The sequence below is a fragment of the Mixophyes fleayi genome, chromosome 3, assembly GCF_038048845.1.
Source record: "Mixophyes fleayi isolate aMixFle1 chromosome 3, aMixFle1.hap1, whole genome shotgun sequence".
NCBI lineage: Eukaryota > Metazoa > Chordata > Amphibia > Anura > Limnodynastidae > Mixophyes > Mixophyes fleayi.
In genome coordinates, this window is record NC_134404.1 from 77,828,114 (window position 1) to 77,846,208 (window position 18,095).

An 18,095-nucleotide genomic window follows, 5' to 3' on the forward strand; every position below is an offset into this window, starting at 1 on the left:
GCATGAGGTTTTCATGCACAAGTTTTATAGTTTTACCAAAATGAACCACCATTCAAATAACATTGAGCCTACAGCATTTGTGTAGCATCAGCCTATGTTGACAAAAACGGGTCAACAGAGGCTGGACAACATTGTTGGTACTTTTGTTTATATAACACCATTATATTACGCCTTAATAGGACTATAATACAAATAGTTGATAACAGAACACAATAGTAATATATAATTAGCAATATGATCAATTACATATTGATGATGATAGGGACCCCATTGACGTCACACAGGAACCGGAAATAGCGTGGAATGCACTCCATGTGCATAGTATAGAGAGAGCGATTGTTTTCTCCCCTTCGGCGGCTACAACAGGACTTTATTCGGTATAATATTGAGAGCAGACCCCACTAATTGCAAGTACAACTGGGGGCAACACGCCCTACTACTATCATAGGATTCTTAACCCCAGGGCCCTCTTAACAACATTTTGGGCCCCCGGGCACAGCAGTGCACCGGGTCCCCTATATACATAAATATATATAAAAAAATATTATATATATATATATTTATAATATAACAAAAAAACAACATTCTTAATTTATTTTTAAATGAGCCATATGGGTGTTCCAACAATAGTTGCCGAGGGTTTAATTATTTTCCAATGTAGCCATTCATTTCTGTAACAAGCAGCCTTTTCAATCAGAGCAATACTTGCATTCCAGTACAATAATTCATTTTTCTCCATCTAGAACAATGTAGATTCTGCTAGTCATGCTGCATGATCAGATAAATGTATTAATTTTAAAATACCATTCCTGCAAAAAAAAATGTTAAGTAATGCTATTTTTCGGGAAATGTTAATAGGTATATTAGTCTATCAATATATTTTAATCTTTTGGACATGACCGCCAAAAATGTATGAAATAAAAAAACACATACGCAGAGGTCCTCTCACAGATATCACGATTAGAGTCTAATCACAATTTAATTTTATTAAATCTGTAAATCTAAAAGTTCACTCCCTCATGAGAGGAGTAGCTATGAAATATCTGGATGCAGGTACACCAGGGGTTAATCTAACTATACGGACATCTCCAATGGCCATTTGTTCTCTCCTAGCATTCTGCTGTGACTGTGTCCTGTCTCCCAGCAGGGGGTGTTATGTTCTGTAGACTTGCTGACTCCAGACTCAGCACCAGATCTTCAAGGTAAGAGTAGCTGGTCTGTCTCCAGAGCATATGGTCAGAATCCTACAATGTTTCTAGTGTATATATCAAATCCATTTGTTTTATTTTTCATATTTGTGAAAGTCTCTATACAATGGTATGGATTAGTGCACAGAGGTACAGCTAATATATCAAACACAAAACTAGGTCCCAAGGGAAACCATATTGTCATAACATCTCCCTAATAGATTTATATTTTATAGTGATGTTTCATGTCTAAATTTATATTCTGCTGATTGCCTATATTATTCTTCTTCTGTGATGTTCGAGAGGGAAGCTATAGCCTCCCTAATAATTTCTGTCTATTCTTAAACATAGTATCTTTCACAACCATGAGTGAAGATACCCCATATTAGCATGTAGACTGTCTTCCTGGGTGACCTCAGAGGGACGGGCTGAGAGAAGCTGATCTTTTTGAACCAACATGAGGTTAAAGCAGTTTTGTTACCGTAAGACAAATTACATATTTCTGCCTTCTCTTGCAACAGAGATAAGAAATTAAGTGTTTTTCTATTTCTGCAATTTCTCCATTTTATTTTAAGAAACCGTTTGGAATAACATTACTGTGACAGGATGGACCGCCTATGTCTGTTGTGTTGCTGAGGACCGGTTGTGCTTGCCTTGCCACCATCCCTTTTTTCTTAATCTCAAATGCACTCTCTAACCGTAGTAGGCGGGACTTAAGCTGCTGCCAGCAGTGGACTCCTTAGCGGCATCCAGAAACGCATTCCTTTGGCTAAGTCTTGCTGTTAGTGTAGCCTCTTGATGGTACACCTGGACTGGTACCCATGACCTCCTGCCTTCAGATCAAGGTGGCTCTGGATTGTACCTCTGGCCTATCACATTGGCCAAAGCTGCAGGTAGCGGGCAAAGCATTGGTACTGGAAAGCTAGGACCAAACCTCAGGACAGCCGGAGGATGGATTAGATTTGGTCTAATCTGTGGTCACATTAATTACAGCAGTGTAAGTAGTCGTCAAATGATGTTCTTGAAGCAGTGATGGTTTACTAGTTCAAGTATCCCAACAAGGACAATTGCATAGGCCAGTCTGTGGTACTAGCGGTCTTTCAAGAGTTACAGGTGGAATTATACATTACATGGTCAAACAGTGCTTTTTATTTATACAGTTTTGGACACAGTCTTGCAGGGGCACCGCCGCCTGATCCTAAATGGTTCTGCAACGTCTGAGTTGATTTTAGTTTCAGGATGCAATATAGTCCCTAACCATGGAATTAAATGTATTTAAATCCATGTTTAAGGAACAAACATGAATGCAATGCAAAGTTAACAAAATTGACACTAAGCTGTTATATCCTAAAACTTGCTGGTTGCATTATTCGGACAGGATCTGAGATGGCGAATGAAGAGCCACACAGGCCAGAAAGGCAGCAGCCCCCTGCTGTGTATACAGCATAAACAGATGTGTTGTCCACTGAGATGAAAAGGTCTAATTAACATGCGTTTACCTGCCTTCAGACAGTCACAGAAAACAAAAACAAATTTCCTCTCCTGACGCTCTCAGCAATAAATACATTTCCTTCCCACACAAGGCTATTGCATTAGAAATCAATACATAAATATGAAAATATATTTATACTCTCAGCACGCAGCACAGGGACTTAGCCCTTTCTGGTACTGTGCGCCGGTTATTAGGCAGCACCACAGCGCCCATACATTAAAAAATTACATTTAAGTTAATAAATATACCCTTTAATGCATCTTTAATCCTTTAGTGCTGAGGTTTAACACTTAGGGGCGTATTCAATTGTCAGCGTTAATGCTGAAAAACGAGTGCTCGAAAAATATTACCGTTTATACGGTAATATTGCGCGCGAAAACCGTTAATACAGTAGTTTACTCGCGGAATTTCAGCTCGCCGCTCGGGGAGCGGCGAGCTGAAATTCCGCGAGTAATTACCGTATTAACGGTAAGATTTTTCGAGCGCTCGTTTGTTAGCGTTAACGCTAACAATTGAATACGCCCCATTGAATGCTTTCCCGGACACAATTACAATGTCATATTTGTTAAACATAAATAGTTGGACGAACGTGATAAATTATTAATTTCTGTACACTATAGCAACCAGATTCTAGTTATCATTTATTTAGTACATTCTACAAAATAAAACCGATAGTATCTGACTGGCTGCTATAGGCAACATCTCCACTTTTCCAAACCCGCAGTTTAGTAAATGTCCAGCACACAGGAATAATAAAAAGCGGTTTAGACAGGTCTAGAGGCGGGAATCTGGATAAGGACATCTGGCTACACAATGGAAAGTTGACCCCCACCTCAAGGCATGTAGGGGCATAGCAGATGGTGATATTCCACCAAAAACAAAACCAAATCTCCTAGGCCCTAGGTTTAAAAACAAAGCGGGAAGCGTCAGTTCCTTATGGATGGAGGTGCCAACTCCTTCCAGTATTATTCAACCTAATAAAAAACCACAATAAGGAGTGCCAGTCAAATTATTAAATCTTATGGCAGAATACATTCAGATTCCTGATAATCATTACAAAAACATTTAACATAAAATCACTAAAATATATTATGTATTATAATCATAATTTGATATGACCAAGGTGACTGGTGCTCCTTATTGTGGTTTTTTATTAGATGATGAAATTCTAAACAGCTTTGAGTCACCCATCTAGGAGGGTCCACAGTTTAACAATGACCAGAGGAATCCACCAATGCCACGTCGAGTACCTGAGAGTACAAGACCCTTAGAGCTGTACTGTATCTCTCTGTGATGTCATTACTTTTACAACTGTACAGTCAGTGGCGGACTGGGTCTAAAAAATATTGCTTGCCAGGAGACAAAGGGGGCCCACCCACAACTATAAGGCTATCAATTTTTATAAGAAATAAATTACATTTTCAAAAAAATACATAAATGGAAATGTGTACAATTAAAATTTTTGCTAAATAAAATATATTTTTGGGTAAATACATTGTACATATATTGTTTATATTACTGGCAGTAGTTAGTAGATACTAAATGCAAATACAGATTGTTATCATTGCTTTTTTTTCTTTTTATTTTAAATACATGGTGGATATTATTAAATAGTTTGCTTGTACTGAACATTTTACACTTTAACAGGTAGTTCAAAAGTATATTTCATGTAATCCATTATATTAAGAACAATTGTTTGAATTTACTAGATGATTGTAGAATCTGTCAATAACTGCTTCTGCATCCAATTCATCTAACAATTCCTTTTCAATAGACAGCATCATGGATGATTCCACGTTCTCCTCACAGAGTGAATTTCTTAGGTTTGTTTTTCATCCATACTCAACTGTGAAGTTTTGTCATTACATTTATTTCCAAAATCCAATGCCTTTCTGTGAACGTTATCAAATGTTCTGTTCCTTCAACTGTATTGTAGCTGAATCTACTAAACTCCATGCAGTAAACACATCTACAACACTTGTCTGTAAACATCTTGAGAACGGAGCTGTAGTTTCAAATATTTGCAAGTAACTAAATGCTGTCATTTGCTTCTTGTTTTGTTTTTGCATCAAACTTTTCTGAATCTTGTATTACTGATACGCATGTCAATAGATTTACAAAAGTACTGGCAGCGGCATCATCAAAATGTCCAAATATAGTTGTTGCTGCATTGGATTTTCCTGACAATCTTGTCTCACCAATTAGCTTTAATCGTTTCATTTTTTTCTTGTCCTAGATGATTTCCAACAACTTCTATCCATACAGTCATTCGCTTTTATGATGTTTTCACAAACATTGTTAAATTCTGGAGCAACTTGAAAAAAGAAACTACAGGCACGCAACATTTTTTTTTTTTCAAATTCAAGACATGGGCATAGCACCAATTATGAACATGCTGATCAGCCACATCAGTTATATCATTTTACTTTGTAAACCATTATACTGGCCATGGTAGCTTGCAGCTCCATCTGTACTAATAGATAAACATTTTTTGGGATCAATTTTAAGATGCTGTAATGTTTTAGTCATTGGGGCGTATTCAATTAGCAATTTTGGTGTCTCGGCTGTGCATGTAAAGTGTTAATACTGTACCGCAATATCACGGATTTCCCTTCTCAACCCTCTGGGGTGCGCACGTAAATCTGCGATGTTGCTGTATTGGGACTCATGCAGCAGAGTGTAATCACGAACCGAAAAGTTAATTGGGTTTGCTTCGGTCTCCTCCCACACTCCAAAAACATACTGATAGGTTAATTGGCTGCTAACAAATTGACCCTAGTGTGTGTGTATGTGAGGGAATTTAGACTGTAAGCCCCAATGGGGCAGGGACTGATGTGAATGAGTTATCTGTACAGCGCTGCGGAATCAGTGGCGCTATATAAATAAATGGTGATGATGGTGATATGTTGAATCCAGCTTTTGCCATAAGTTGGCTATTTGTAGTTTTGCATTTGATAATAATTGTAGCTGTTATTACTGTGTTGCTGCATACTGCATTTTGTTTGTAAACTGTTGTAGCATATTGTAACAAATTTCCACAGTACAGTAGCCAGGTCCTTTATGTATTTCTGCTAGAAATACATAATGGACCACGCTGCAGGAACACGTAGATGGGAAGGGTGTGGTAGGGTTTTCCGGCTGAAAGAAATCCAACACACTACAGGCCGAGGAAAAAAATAGCGATGAGTACTACCCCGGTAATGGGCAAATTGCACTTATCATGTTACTGACAATTGCTAGATGCGGCAGGTTCAATTCTCTCCTCCTCGAAAAAACGACCTTGCAAAACCTGGACGGTAACAAATGACGTCATTTGTAATGGTCCGAATGTAAACTGGGGTTTTAAAGCGGCAATGCCTGGACCCACAGCATGGATTACATCATCGATGCTGTGGGTCCAGACATTGCCGCTTACACACACACTTACACATCACATATACTCAGAGTGCTGTTTGTGATAACAGCATATTAATGAAGTTGTTTTTTGTCTTGGGCATCTCAAAATCTTATTTTCTCTTTCAGCCATTCAGTTGTAGATTTATTGGCATGCTTATGATCATTGTTCTATTGCACAATTCAATTTCATCCATATTTCAGTTCTCAGAAAGATGGCCTCATTTTTTTCCTGTAGAAAATTTTTGTATGAAAATGTGTGGACTTATTAATGATTGCAAGGTGTCCAAGTGTGTGAAAAGAAAACAAAAAATCCTCACCTCTGCGCTTGAGGGTTGGTATGTGCAGGTAACATGATGAGGGTGGTGCAGCCGATGCTACTGCCCGGGGCGTAAGGCAAAAAGGGGAACCACAGCTGCTATCGCTCCGACCAAGCTCCAGGGCTTGTTTGTGGCTAACACAGAGCGGAACACAGAGATGAGAGTGGGAGGCGCTGCCATGCTGCAAAGGTGCTCCGCTCCAGTACTATCATAAAGGTGGTCTAAGGGGCATCTATGCAGTATAGCACAGGACGCTCCTCCTTGAAGCTGGTCTGACCTCCAACTTTGGCTATCTGGGGTTACAGAGCAATCTTGGAAAGGTGCTCCTCCTCCTCTTTGGAAAGCCCATTTCTCTAGCCCAGCTAGCTACATGGTGGTTCTCCATCCCATGGACAACCCACTAGCTTTTTCATTCTAGAGGTGCCTGTCCTCCAGCAATGTAGATAATACTGCAATACCCTCAGCATGATTTTCTCTCCTCCACAACCTGTCTCCCTCCCTTAACTTCTGCCTACTCCTCAGCCTGCGAGTCTCTCCTTCCATTCTCATCTTCATCCATAATTTCTTGCCATTATTTTAATGGGGGTAGGGGCTATTCATTTTTTGGTGGGGCTACTAATTTAACGGGGATAGGTGCTATGAATTGTGGGATGATTGTGACGGTGGGGTCATGGTGGCAGCTATTAGTTTAAGGTTGGGTGATGGGACTTACTGGCAAGGTTTGGGTGCTTTTAATTGAATGTGGGACAGCATGTTGGTAGAAGGCCTATTTATGAAATGTGAATGCTATTCATTTAATATCTGGTCTGGTAGGTGGGATATATGCTTATGTATTAAATAATAATATAAGCTCAGGAAGGAGGAATGATATAGTTAGATACCGTTCCTTTGATTTAATGTCAGGGCTGTATAGGGGTAAATAGGCATATTTATTTAATGTGAATGCTATCAATTAAATTCTGGGCCTGTGTTTGATAAACAGGCCTCCTTTCACCTAAACAAAATTTTAAAAAAAACTATCGATTTAACATTCAGCTAGTTTGGGGGGAGTGAGGCATTATTGCTCACTCATTGCTCAACTTTCTAGGAGGTGAACAATAACTTTTTTCAAAGCCCCACTCCAACCTTCCAGGATCCGGCCAAGCAGCAACTGAGCTTTAGACAGGGGCAGCTGCACCAGGAAGTTAAAACTACAAGAAAAGGTAGAAGAGCACAGTGTAGGGTTGTAGAATGGTCTTGTGCTTGTAAAGGACTATGCACCATAGGACAGCTCCGCCTGACCGGTGGCACACCACAACTAAGAGCCAGCATCTACTTTCACCAAGATGGGGGAGTGGGGGGGGGGGGGGGGGGGGGGCCAAACATCCTTGTTCTATTTTGTCCAGGGCACTTAAATATCTAGTCACGGCTCTAGCTAACTGGATCTTCTGGCGATATACTTTGTTCGCAACACGAACGTCTGGAAAAATTGGGAACTGTCGTAAATGGTCTCCATTTGTGAATAATCTTTATTAATGTAGAATGATTGATTTTAAATTGTTGGGAAATTTCCTTATAACTCTTTCTAGGCTAATGAGCAGCAACAACTGCCTCTCTGAGATTATTACAGACATCATTTCTCTTTGGGATGGTGTTAACACAAGTCTGTATGCTCCAGAACGAACTCCCAGTCTGCTTTGACATAGAGGGAGAGGGAGAGGGAGAATACAGTAGACAAAACAAAATGGAATATTATTAGAAAGTAATTTAATAGGGTGTTAGGTAAGAGGACATCCAATATGAAATGGCAGAAAGACAGTCAGTAATGTGGGGAAACAGATGACAAGAGATCAGGAGAGGATAGATAAATTTGTGTATCATCTGCATTAAGATGATACTAAAATCCAAATGGAGCTTATTAGTTTTCCAAGAGAAGTGGTATAAATAGAGAACAGCAGGGGACCTAGGACTGATAAAGGAAACGAAGAAGAGGTGGATCCAGATAAATTAACACTGAAAGAGCGATTAGAAATGTAGGATGAGGACCAGGATAGGAGTCTCTCGAAGACCTAGGGATTGTAGCGTTTGTATGAGGAGAGTGGTCAACAGTGTCAAATGCAGGAGAGAGAGATCCAAGAGAATTAGAAGAGAGTAATCAGCTATAATTTTAGCTGTGATCAAATCATTGACAACCTTGGTCAATGCAGTATCAGTGGAGTTTTGAGGCGAGTGTAGGCAAGTCTCTCTAGAAGCTTAGAGGGGGCATGGGAGCTGGGACGGTAATTTACGAGTGTTTTGGTTAGAATGTTCTTTTTTCAGAGGAGGAGGAAGAGGAGAGGACAGATTTTATTTATAGATGGAATAAGCACAAGAGACAGGGATCTACAGTTTTGTGAGGGTATAGGATCAAGAGGACAGAAGGTAGAGCTGGAAGATAAGGAGAGAGTAGATACTTCATCTTCATTTATAAGATCAAATGAAGAGAGGGTGTCAGAGGACATTGGGAAGGAATTGTGCAGATTGCTTGTCAAGGAAGATGTTACCATTTCATACCGGTTCTGATCAATCTTGTCCCTGAAGTAGGAAGCAAGATCTTGGGAGGAATTGGTGTGGGAAGGTGATAAGAAATTTAGATATGTTAATTAGGCATTAGGGGGTTTGAAGCCTGAACATTGACGAGAGATTGGTATGTTTGTTTTGCAGTGTCCAGAGCTTTTTGATATAAGTGGTAGACCAGTGATGGCTAACCTGTGACACTCCAGGTGTTGTGAAACTACAAGCCCCAGCATGCTTTGCCAGCTATCAGCTAGTTATCTACTGGCAAAACATGCTGGGGCTTGTAGTTTCACAACAGCTGGAGTGTCACAGGTTTGCCATCACTGTGGTAGACAGAAGTATATGTGAGGAAATTATTAGAGGTTACAGATTTACACCAGTGACGTTCTGCTTTATGGGAAACTTTGTGAAGGTTTCTTGCTACGTTAGTGTGCCACGGCTGACATTGAAGTCAGCGGGAAGCATGAATATTCTCTGGAGTCACTTGATCAAGGGCTGTTGCTAGGGTTTGGTGAAAATGAGGTACTGCCCCATCTGGGGAGGAGAATGTAGAGATTGGGGAGAGACGGTGTTGGAGAGGTGTGGAATACTGTTAAGATTAACAGAGTTAAGATTTCAGCGGGTATGAAGAGGCTTAATATTTTTTTGACAACTGGCAAGTTAAAGTACTTGGAGCAAGTGTGTAGCTGATAAGGTGCTTATCTGAGAGGAGGAAAAGCATATTAAGGACATCAGAAACTGAGCATAGTCTAGAGAAAACAAGATCAAGGCGATTTCTATCACAATGTGTAGAGGATTCAACCCACTGGGAGAGGTCAAGGATTGAAGTTAGAGAGAGTGGTTTGGAAGCAGCATTCGAAAATGGACATCCAATTGGGATGTTGAAATCGCCCAGGGTGATGGTGGGGATATCAGAAGGGAGCCATGCAGAGAAATCCTCAAGAAATTGTTGGTGCGCTCCAGGACAGCGATAGATCACAGCAACACACAATGAATGGGTTGAAAATCCAAATAGCATGTACTTCAAAAGATGTGAATGTGAGTGATGGGACATTTAGTAGAATTGTGAATGTGCACTGTGGGGGGAGAAGCAGTTCAAGCCTACCACCTCCTTGTCTGCCCACAGCTTGTCTCACCCACACCTAGTCTGGAGGTGTGGGTGAAATGGAGGCCACCATGTGAAAGGGCTGCAGGTTAGGCAGTGTCTCATTGTGTAAGCCATCCTTCAGTTATTACCAGAAGATTGAGGTTGTTTTAGAGGAAGAGGTTGTGTATGGAGGTAAATTTGTTACAAACTGAGCGTGCATTCCAAAGGGCACATTTAAAAAGACTTTGGAAGAGAAGGGAGACAGGTGATGCGTTAGAAGTTTGCTGTATTTCGGTAGTGTTCTGCTATATGTGTAGTGGAGGAGTGTGGGGGACCTGGATTAGGAGATATATCACCAACTAATAGAAGCAGAAAGAGAAAGGCAAGAGGATTGTAAAGTGTGTGACATTCATTTGCTGGTGAGAGCAGGAGGCTGTTCTATTGAGAGAAAATAAATAGGCTCATGAGTGTTAACATGGGGTGAATGGAATAATGAAGGGGCAATGCGGCCAAATGATTGTGTTGCAGGAAGGGGGAATGATGATACAGTCCTAAAGATAATGCCATGAAAGGAATAGTAAAAGAAATGTGTTAAACATTGTGATTTAAGAGCGTTAAAAGAAATTCCTACTGCAGTGTTCTATGTAGATAGAGAAGTAGTACAGATATAGACTGCAGCAGCTATAGCACCCCCTCCCCATCAGGACAGAAAACCTCCAACAGGGGGTTACCATTAATATTGACTGTCTACTAAGGAAATTACTGCACCCAAACCGTTCTCTGCAAATGCATCCCACAACATTACAGAACCCCAGTTGAAACCAAAACACTCCGGGTCTAGTTCTTTCGGTGGCCACCACATGTGCACTTGTCCATGTAGCAACAACATCATGGTGGAGGATATTAGGGTTAATTTACTAATGTTGTATTTAGGTGATGAACCATAGCAATCAATCACACACTTGCTTTCACTGTCTGACCTGACCGGCCAGATAAAAACTAGTTACCGATTGATTGCTGTGGTTCAGCACAATTTTGGAACCTAGATGCAATATTAGTAAATGAACAATAGACTATATTCAAACTTTTTTTTTTTTATCCTGCAGTTTGTTCCCAATGCTGTGTCAGTGGCATAGCCAGTCACTTCCTTGTGAACTCTTAACAGAAACCAAATTTTGATTAATGTGACAATGAAAAGAATACACACATATAATATATATATATATATATATATATATATATATTGAACACATCAACATTTTTCTCAGTAAATATATATGTAATGTGGCTATTGTAATTAACTTTACACCAAATGTCAGCAACAACTCTTGCAATCCACACATGCAAAGAAATCAAACAATATATATCCATAATATAAGTTTTGTGTAATAATGTGAAATAACACAGGGAAAAAGTATTGAAGACATGAAGGGAGGTGCAATAAGGCATGGAAATCCAAGACACCAGCTGAAATCTATCAGTAATTAGAAAGCATTCCTGCCAGCTGGTTCAGCCACAACTGATGGCCTATAAAAAGGTGTCACACAGGAAACATCTCATGATGTGTAAAAGGAAAGAGCTCTCTCAAGACCTTCGCTACCTTATTGTTGCAAAACATACTGATGGCATTGGTTACAGAAGGATCTCTAAACTGCTGAATGTTCCAGTGAGCACTGTTGGGGTCATAATCCGGAAGTGGAAACATCATCATTTCACCATAAACCGGCCACAACCAGATGCACCTCGCAAGATTTCTGACAGAGGAGTGGAAAAAAAATCATTAGAGTTGTCCAAGAACCACTTGTGGAGAGGTTCAGAATGACCTGGAATTTGCATTACTTATTGTTTTCTTTGAAACAATTGTACCTGCTCTCAACCGCCATGGCTTGCATGCTCGCTCGCCACGCAAGACTCCTTTGCGTGAGAAAAAAAATGTTGAAGCTCGTTTAAAGATTGCTGCCCAACATTTGGAAAAGTCTGTGAAATACTGGGGGAATATAGTGTGGTCAGATGAGAGCAAAATTGAACTCTTTGGATACCATAATACACACCATGTTTGGAGGAGAAATGGCACTGCACATCACCCCAAACACACCATACCAACAGTGAAGTTTGGAGGTGGGAACATCATGGTGTGGGGCTGTTTTTCACATGGTACCGACATACTGCATATAATTGAAGGAAGGATGAATGGAAAAATGTACAGAGACATTCTTGATAAAAATCTGCTGCCATCTACCAGGTTACTGAAGATGAAACGAGGGTGGACATTTCAGCAAGAGAATGATCCCAAACACACAGCCAAGGACACACTCAATTGGTTTCAGAGAAAGAAAATAAAGCTGCTAGAATGGCCCAGCCAATCACCTGGCTTGAATCCAAATGAAAAATCAATGGAAAGAACTAAAGATCAGAGTTCGTAGAAGAAGCTCACAGAACCTTCAAGATTTGAAGACTATATGTGTTGAAGAATGGGGCAAAATCACACCTGAGCAATACATGCGACTAGTTTCTCCATACAGGAGGCGTCTTGAAGCTGTCATTACCAACAAAGTCTTTTGTACAAAGTATTAAATACATTTCATGAAGCTTGTTCCATACTTTTCCCTGTGTTATTTCACATTATTACACAAAACTTAAATTATGGACATCTATGAATTGATTTCTTTACATCTGTGGATTGCAAGGGTTGTGGCTGACATTTAGTGTAAATTTCACTACAATACCCACATTAAATATATATTTACTGAGAAAAATGTTGGTGTTCAATACTTATTTAACTGTGTGTGTGTGTGTAAATATATATTATTTCAGGTACTCAGTTGAGCTGTTCAAGAGGTCTATGAATGACCTGCCAATTGTTAAATTTTACTTTTCTCCTCTCCAACATTACTAGAGCTTTTAGTTTATGCATCTCTTTGGCCACACAGCTATCTTGCACCTCCCTATAGTCCGAAATCGCTTCATCTCCATGGCTAGTCTCCTTTTATCACTGAGTACATATACAGAGAATAGAGGCCAACAAAATACGAAAGCCAGCTTGATCCTTTTGTGAAACAATTAATCCATCTTTAATAACACCTGTAAAATAGCAAAACATTGCTTAAGAAATCTGCCCAAATTTATTAGTGTTAGTCCAGAAATACGTTTTGCAGCTTTTGTGAAGTCCCAGTGCAGAGCCTGCATTTATATCACAACTCTATCGGAGAAGACCGATTCAATAAACCACATCTCCCATCATCCACTAACTCTGTAAGCAGTACTAGTATGCATTGCCCCTGCCACAGCTATACAGGCTGCACATGGGAGGCCCAATCCCATATCAAGTGACTGTATATATCAGCGTTCACGCTGAATTCTGTTTAGATGGAACAAGGTGCAAGAAAACCCCTGAGATCATGACGTAGGGTCATTGATTACTAAGCTAGTTATTTAATAGGGAGGAGGCACGCTGTTTTTTTTACATTTATTGACAGGTTCTCTTTATTTTAGGGTTGTGGTGAGGGAAGTTGGTTGGGCTTGCCACTTGTTTATTTTTTTTATTAGGTAGAGCTGGCATTGCCGCTTTCAATTAAATGCTTGCCAGTGCTTTTTTCGTTAGAAAAAAGGTGCCAGAACTCACATCACGTAGCCAATCACTGTACACACACCCACACACGTCAGTTGTGTAACAAAACATAACGGTCACCGCCTGCAGTAAGCTCTCAGCGCACAAACACACGACCAATCACAAGCCGAGCAGTGCCATCACAACCAGCGCGGACGAAGTACGCATACATCGGACTCGACACACAAGCAGCCCTCATGCACCGTTTAATGATTCTGCCGCCAACCTGCTACACTTGACAGGGCGATTCACGTCCACGTGGACCAAACATTAAATGTTCATAAGTTACTTTTAAAATTTGGAAAATCCATTGAAAAAAGGTGCCGGAACTCAGTTCTGTGAGTTCTATGACAAAAAAAAAAAAAAAAAGCACTGATGCTTACTGTCGACAGTATGGTGTTGCCATTCTGAAGAACAACATTGTCGCCATATTGTCTACATCCCCATGTATGAGCGGCACTGGTGTTTTTGTTTAGGGACCCTGTTCATGCAACACTAATTACATCTTGGTCTATCTGGAAAGCAACTTAAGAAAAAAATGTTTAATTCATAAACATTTATCGTATGAACCCAATGACCAGTGTATTGTACTATACTGCTGCACTGAGAGGGTTGTGCACTCAGATTTATGCAATGTGCAATATGAACAGAGTAACAACTAGCGAAATCAAAATCTTGGAAACATGCATTGTTCTACAGGTCTGACCACAAGGATGCATTGGATACAACAATTACTTACTTCTGAAAGCAATTAGGGAATCCTGTTCCACAATATGGCAAACTGGTCAGACACCAACTTTAGATGCAAATGCAGGGTGACCATAAATACTAAGTAAATACATTTTCACAGCAGCTGTGTGTTCAGTCAGCTACTACTAATACTCAAGAGCAGTTGCTATAGAGCTGAATGATCCGTGATATTTGTATTTTGCCAACAAATACTTATAACGCGTGCACAAACATAGCCAGAAGGGTACTGAACCTCACGTTTAATTAAATTGGCCCCTAAGAGTGGAAAACTGGAATTAAATATGTGAATCCTAAGCTTTAGCAACTGGTGGCATCTGTTAGCATGAATTACTTTCACCAATTCCTGTACTCAATATATAATTAGTTTGGCTAGTATAGACAAGCACATGTAAGTGTCCAGCACGTACACTGCATATCGAATGCATGTGCAGAAACATCAAGCCGGACAGAATTCAAATCGAAGCAGATGTCAAGATGCATTTCGATTTGTATCTGGGTGTAAATACGCTCTGGTTAAATGGCACTGACCTTTCATAGACAGACAGAATAGACTGCAGTAAAGCAATATCAGTTCACGTTAGAACAAAAAAAAAATATTCTATTCTAAAATAAATCAATAACTTGGCTAACCACAAAATAACTATGGGTTTTCAATTTCTTTTTTCCACTTTTCTCTAAATTCAATACATATATTAAGATACTTTCTATGCGTACTGCACATAGAATGCACATGTTCTGTGCTAGCTTGTGGAACACATCGGTCTAGTTTTTAAAACAGACTACAGACTATGCCATGTCAGTCATCACCATCAGTTCGCAATGAATCCTGCCCTGTAGCTTGTACAAATAATATGACCGAAACCAAACGTACTTACGAGAAACCCAGGATTTGAAACCGGCAGATTTCGTAACTAGGGCTGTGTGATGGGGGCGGCCCAGGGTTCAGTGCTGAAGGGGGGCACATTTCATGAATATTTTAGGTTAATTTGGTGAAAATTGAGTACTAGGGGGGGGGGGGGGGGGGTGGCATTTTTGATCCTCATCCCAGGCGCTAAAATTTTAAGTTACGGCTCTGAATCCAGCAATCTGCCTCTGTTCATAATGCCGGTATATTCCAAGTACTGTGTTCAGCAAGTTCAGATTAGATATGCATGTTATGTTAATATAATACATACATATATACACATACATACATATATATATATATATATACACACACACACACACACACACACACACACACTGTACTTGGAATATAGGTGTTCTAGATCATTTATCTTTTCAACATTTCTCAGAAAAGAGCAACAGGTCCATGACAAGAGGCCCGTTAGGCCTTCTTACATATTCAACTGTGATTACTACAAACTTATTTTTAATGAGGGAAAAACTATTCCAGATATTCCAAGATAAAAGCAGCTGTTAATAGTATGTACAAACAGGGTACCAGCCTCGTGCAAACTCAAACATATCACTCAGGTACCCCCCCCGCTTTACTAGTTAGACTGTGGCACACCTCTATATAGCAGCAAATCAAAGTAACAATGACAGTAAAGTTCTAATCAGCCACAATAACCTGCAACCTGGCAAAAAGTTAAATTCCTGACTTAATTGCAGCTTACAGAAATTTGATAACATTTCTGTGCAGCACTACGCTCTATATAAAAGAAATATCAATCAAAATTCTGCAGACACATCCACTCTATGGCCCTTTTGTATCTTTGATGTGAAAGGCTGTTTATGGACCTCTGCATAAACATCGATCAGCCACAACACTAAAGCCACCTGACTAATATTGTGTAGGTCGTCCTGTGGTATCTGGCACCTAGACATTAGCAGCAGATATTTCAGTCCAGTAAGTGCCAAGTTGGCACCACCATGGCTCAAACTTTTTTTTTTTCCAGCACATCCGACAAGATGCTCGATCGGATTAAGATCTGGGGATATTGGTGGTTCCTCAAACCATTCCTGAACAATTTTTGCAGTGTGGCAGGGCGAATTATCCTGCTGAAAGAGGCCACTGCTGTTTAAGAATAGTGTTGCCATGAAGGTGTGAACTTTGGTTTGCAACAATATTTAGGTAGGTGGTACATGTCAAAGTAACATCCACATGAATGCCAGGACCCAAGATTTCTCAGCAGGACATTGCTCAGAGCATTACACTTCCTCCACCAGCTTACCTTCTTCCCATAGTGCATCCTGGTGCGATCTCTTCCCCAGATAAACAACGCTTTCGCACCCAGCCATCCAACATGATTTATCAGACTAGGTCACATTCTTCCATTGCTCCATGGTCCAGTTCTGGCACTCCTGTGCCCATTGTAGACATGTTTGGTGTTACACAATGGGCCAGGATGGGTACTCTGACCGATCTGCATCTACACAGCAAGCTGCGATGCACTGTGTGTTCAGACACCTTTCTATCATAGCCAGCATTAAATTCTTTAGCAATTTGTGCTATATAGCTCTTCTGGGGGATAGGACCAGATGGGCTAGCCTTCTCTCCCCACATGCACCAATGAGCCTTGGGCACCCATGATTCTGTCCTTCCTTGGACCACTTTTGGTATGTTCTAGCTACTGCAAGCATGAACTCCCCACAAGACCTGCTGTTTAGCCATCACAATTTGGCTCCTGCCAAAGTCGCTCAGATTCTTACGCTTACCCATTTTTCCTGCTTCCAACACATCAACTTCAAGAACGGACTGTTCACTTGCTGTCCAATAAATCAATTTTGCTCACTTCACTTGCCAGTGGTTTTAATGTTGTAGCTGATCAGTGAATACTTTGTATAGAAGCAGAAAGGTGTACATCACACTTTGCATGTCAATATGTTAATGCTTAGAAGGCATGTAGAGATCTTTGAAGAAAAAAAAAAAAAAAGTAATTGCCCTAGGATTTTCTGCATTATTACTTATGTTTAACACCAAATATAGGCTAGATATTTTTGTGGGTTGTATTAGCATAGCATGGAGTCTGACAAAAATTGCAACAAACTGTTAGCTTCTTTAATTTTATTTTGGTGAGCAAGGTAGTCAAACATAGGGGTGCACAAACTAAAAACTTGTTAAACTTAAATAGTTTTTATTAATGTTGCCAAGTGCAGGATAAGCACCAGGATTCTCATCCCAAATGATACTTATTTTATATTACACTGCCACATTCGCAAGTCTTGGATCCTATGGAAAATTAAAAAGGCATAAACCATTGCTCACCAGAAAGGACCAACTACAGCCACAAGAGTCAACAATGGAACTGACATAAGCCCTGTCACATACACAGGAAAGCGAACACTGCATTCCACCCAAGTACCTCATGCCACAAGGTTTTCCATTGCACTAATTCAAACTGAAAATGTTGTAATCGATAATAGGAAAGTAATCAGTGCCACATTTTGTAGATCATACCCAACCAATTACACCTGCAGTCCCAAGATGGAACTTACAAAACATGCACTGTTCCTGAGGCTGGAGGACAGTTTTGACAGTCACTGAACTAGTGACAGAAGAGCTTTTACAGATTTTGCATTTTCATGTAGTTTGCCTCAGCAACCAACAATTAGCTTTTGATCCACCATGTTAGCCAAAGACTACAATAGTCTGATTGGCTGCTATGATTTGGTGAAAATCTTGCACATAAACACATTATAAATAAAATGACCCCTAGGTGAGTCTTTAATAGAATGATAAACTGAGAAGCTTAAAGGTTTAATTTTGTGCCATTACCAC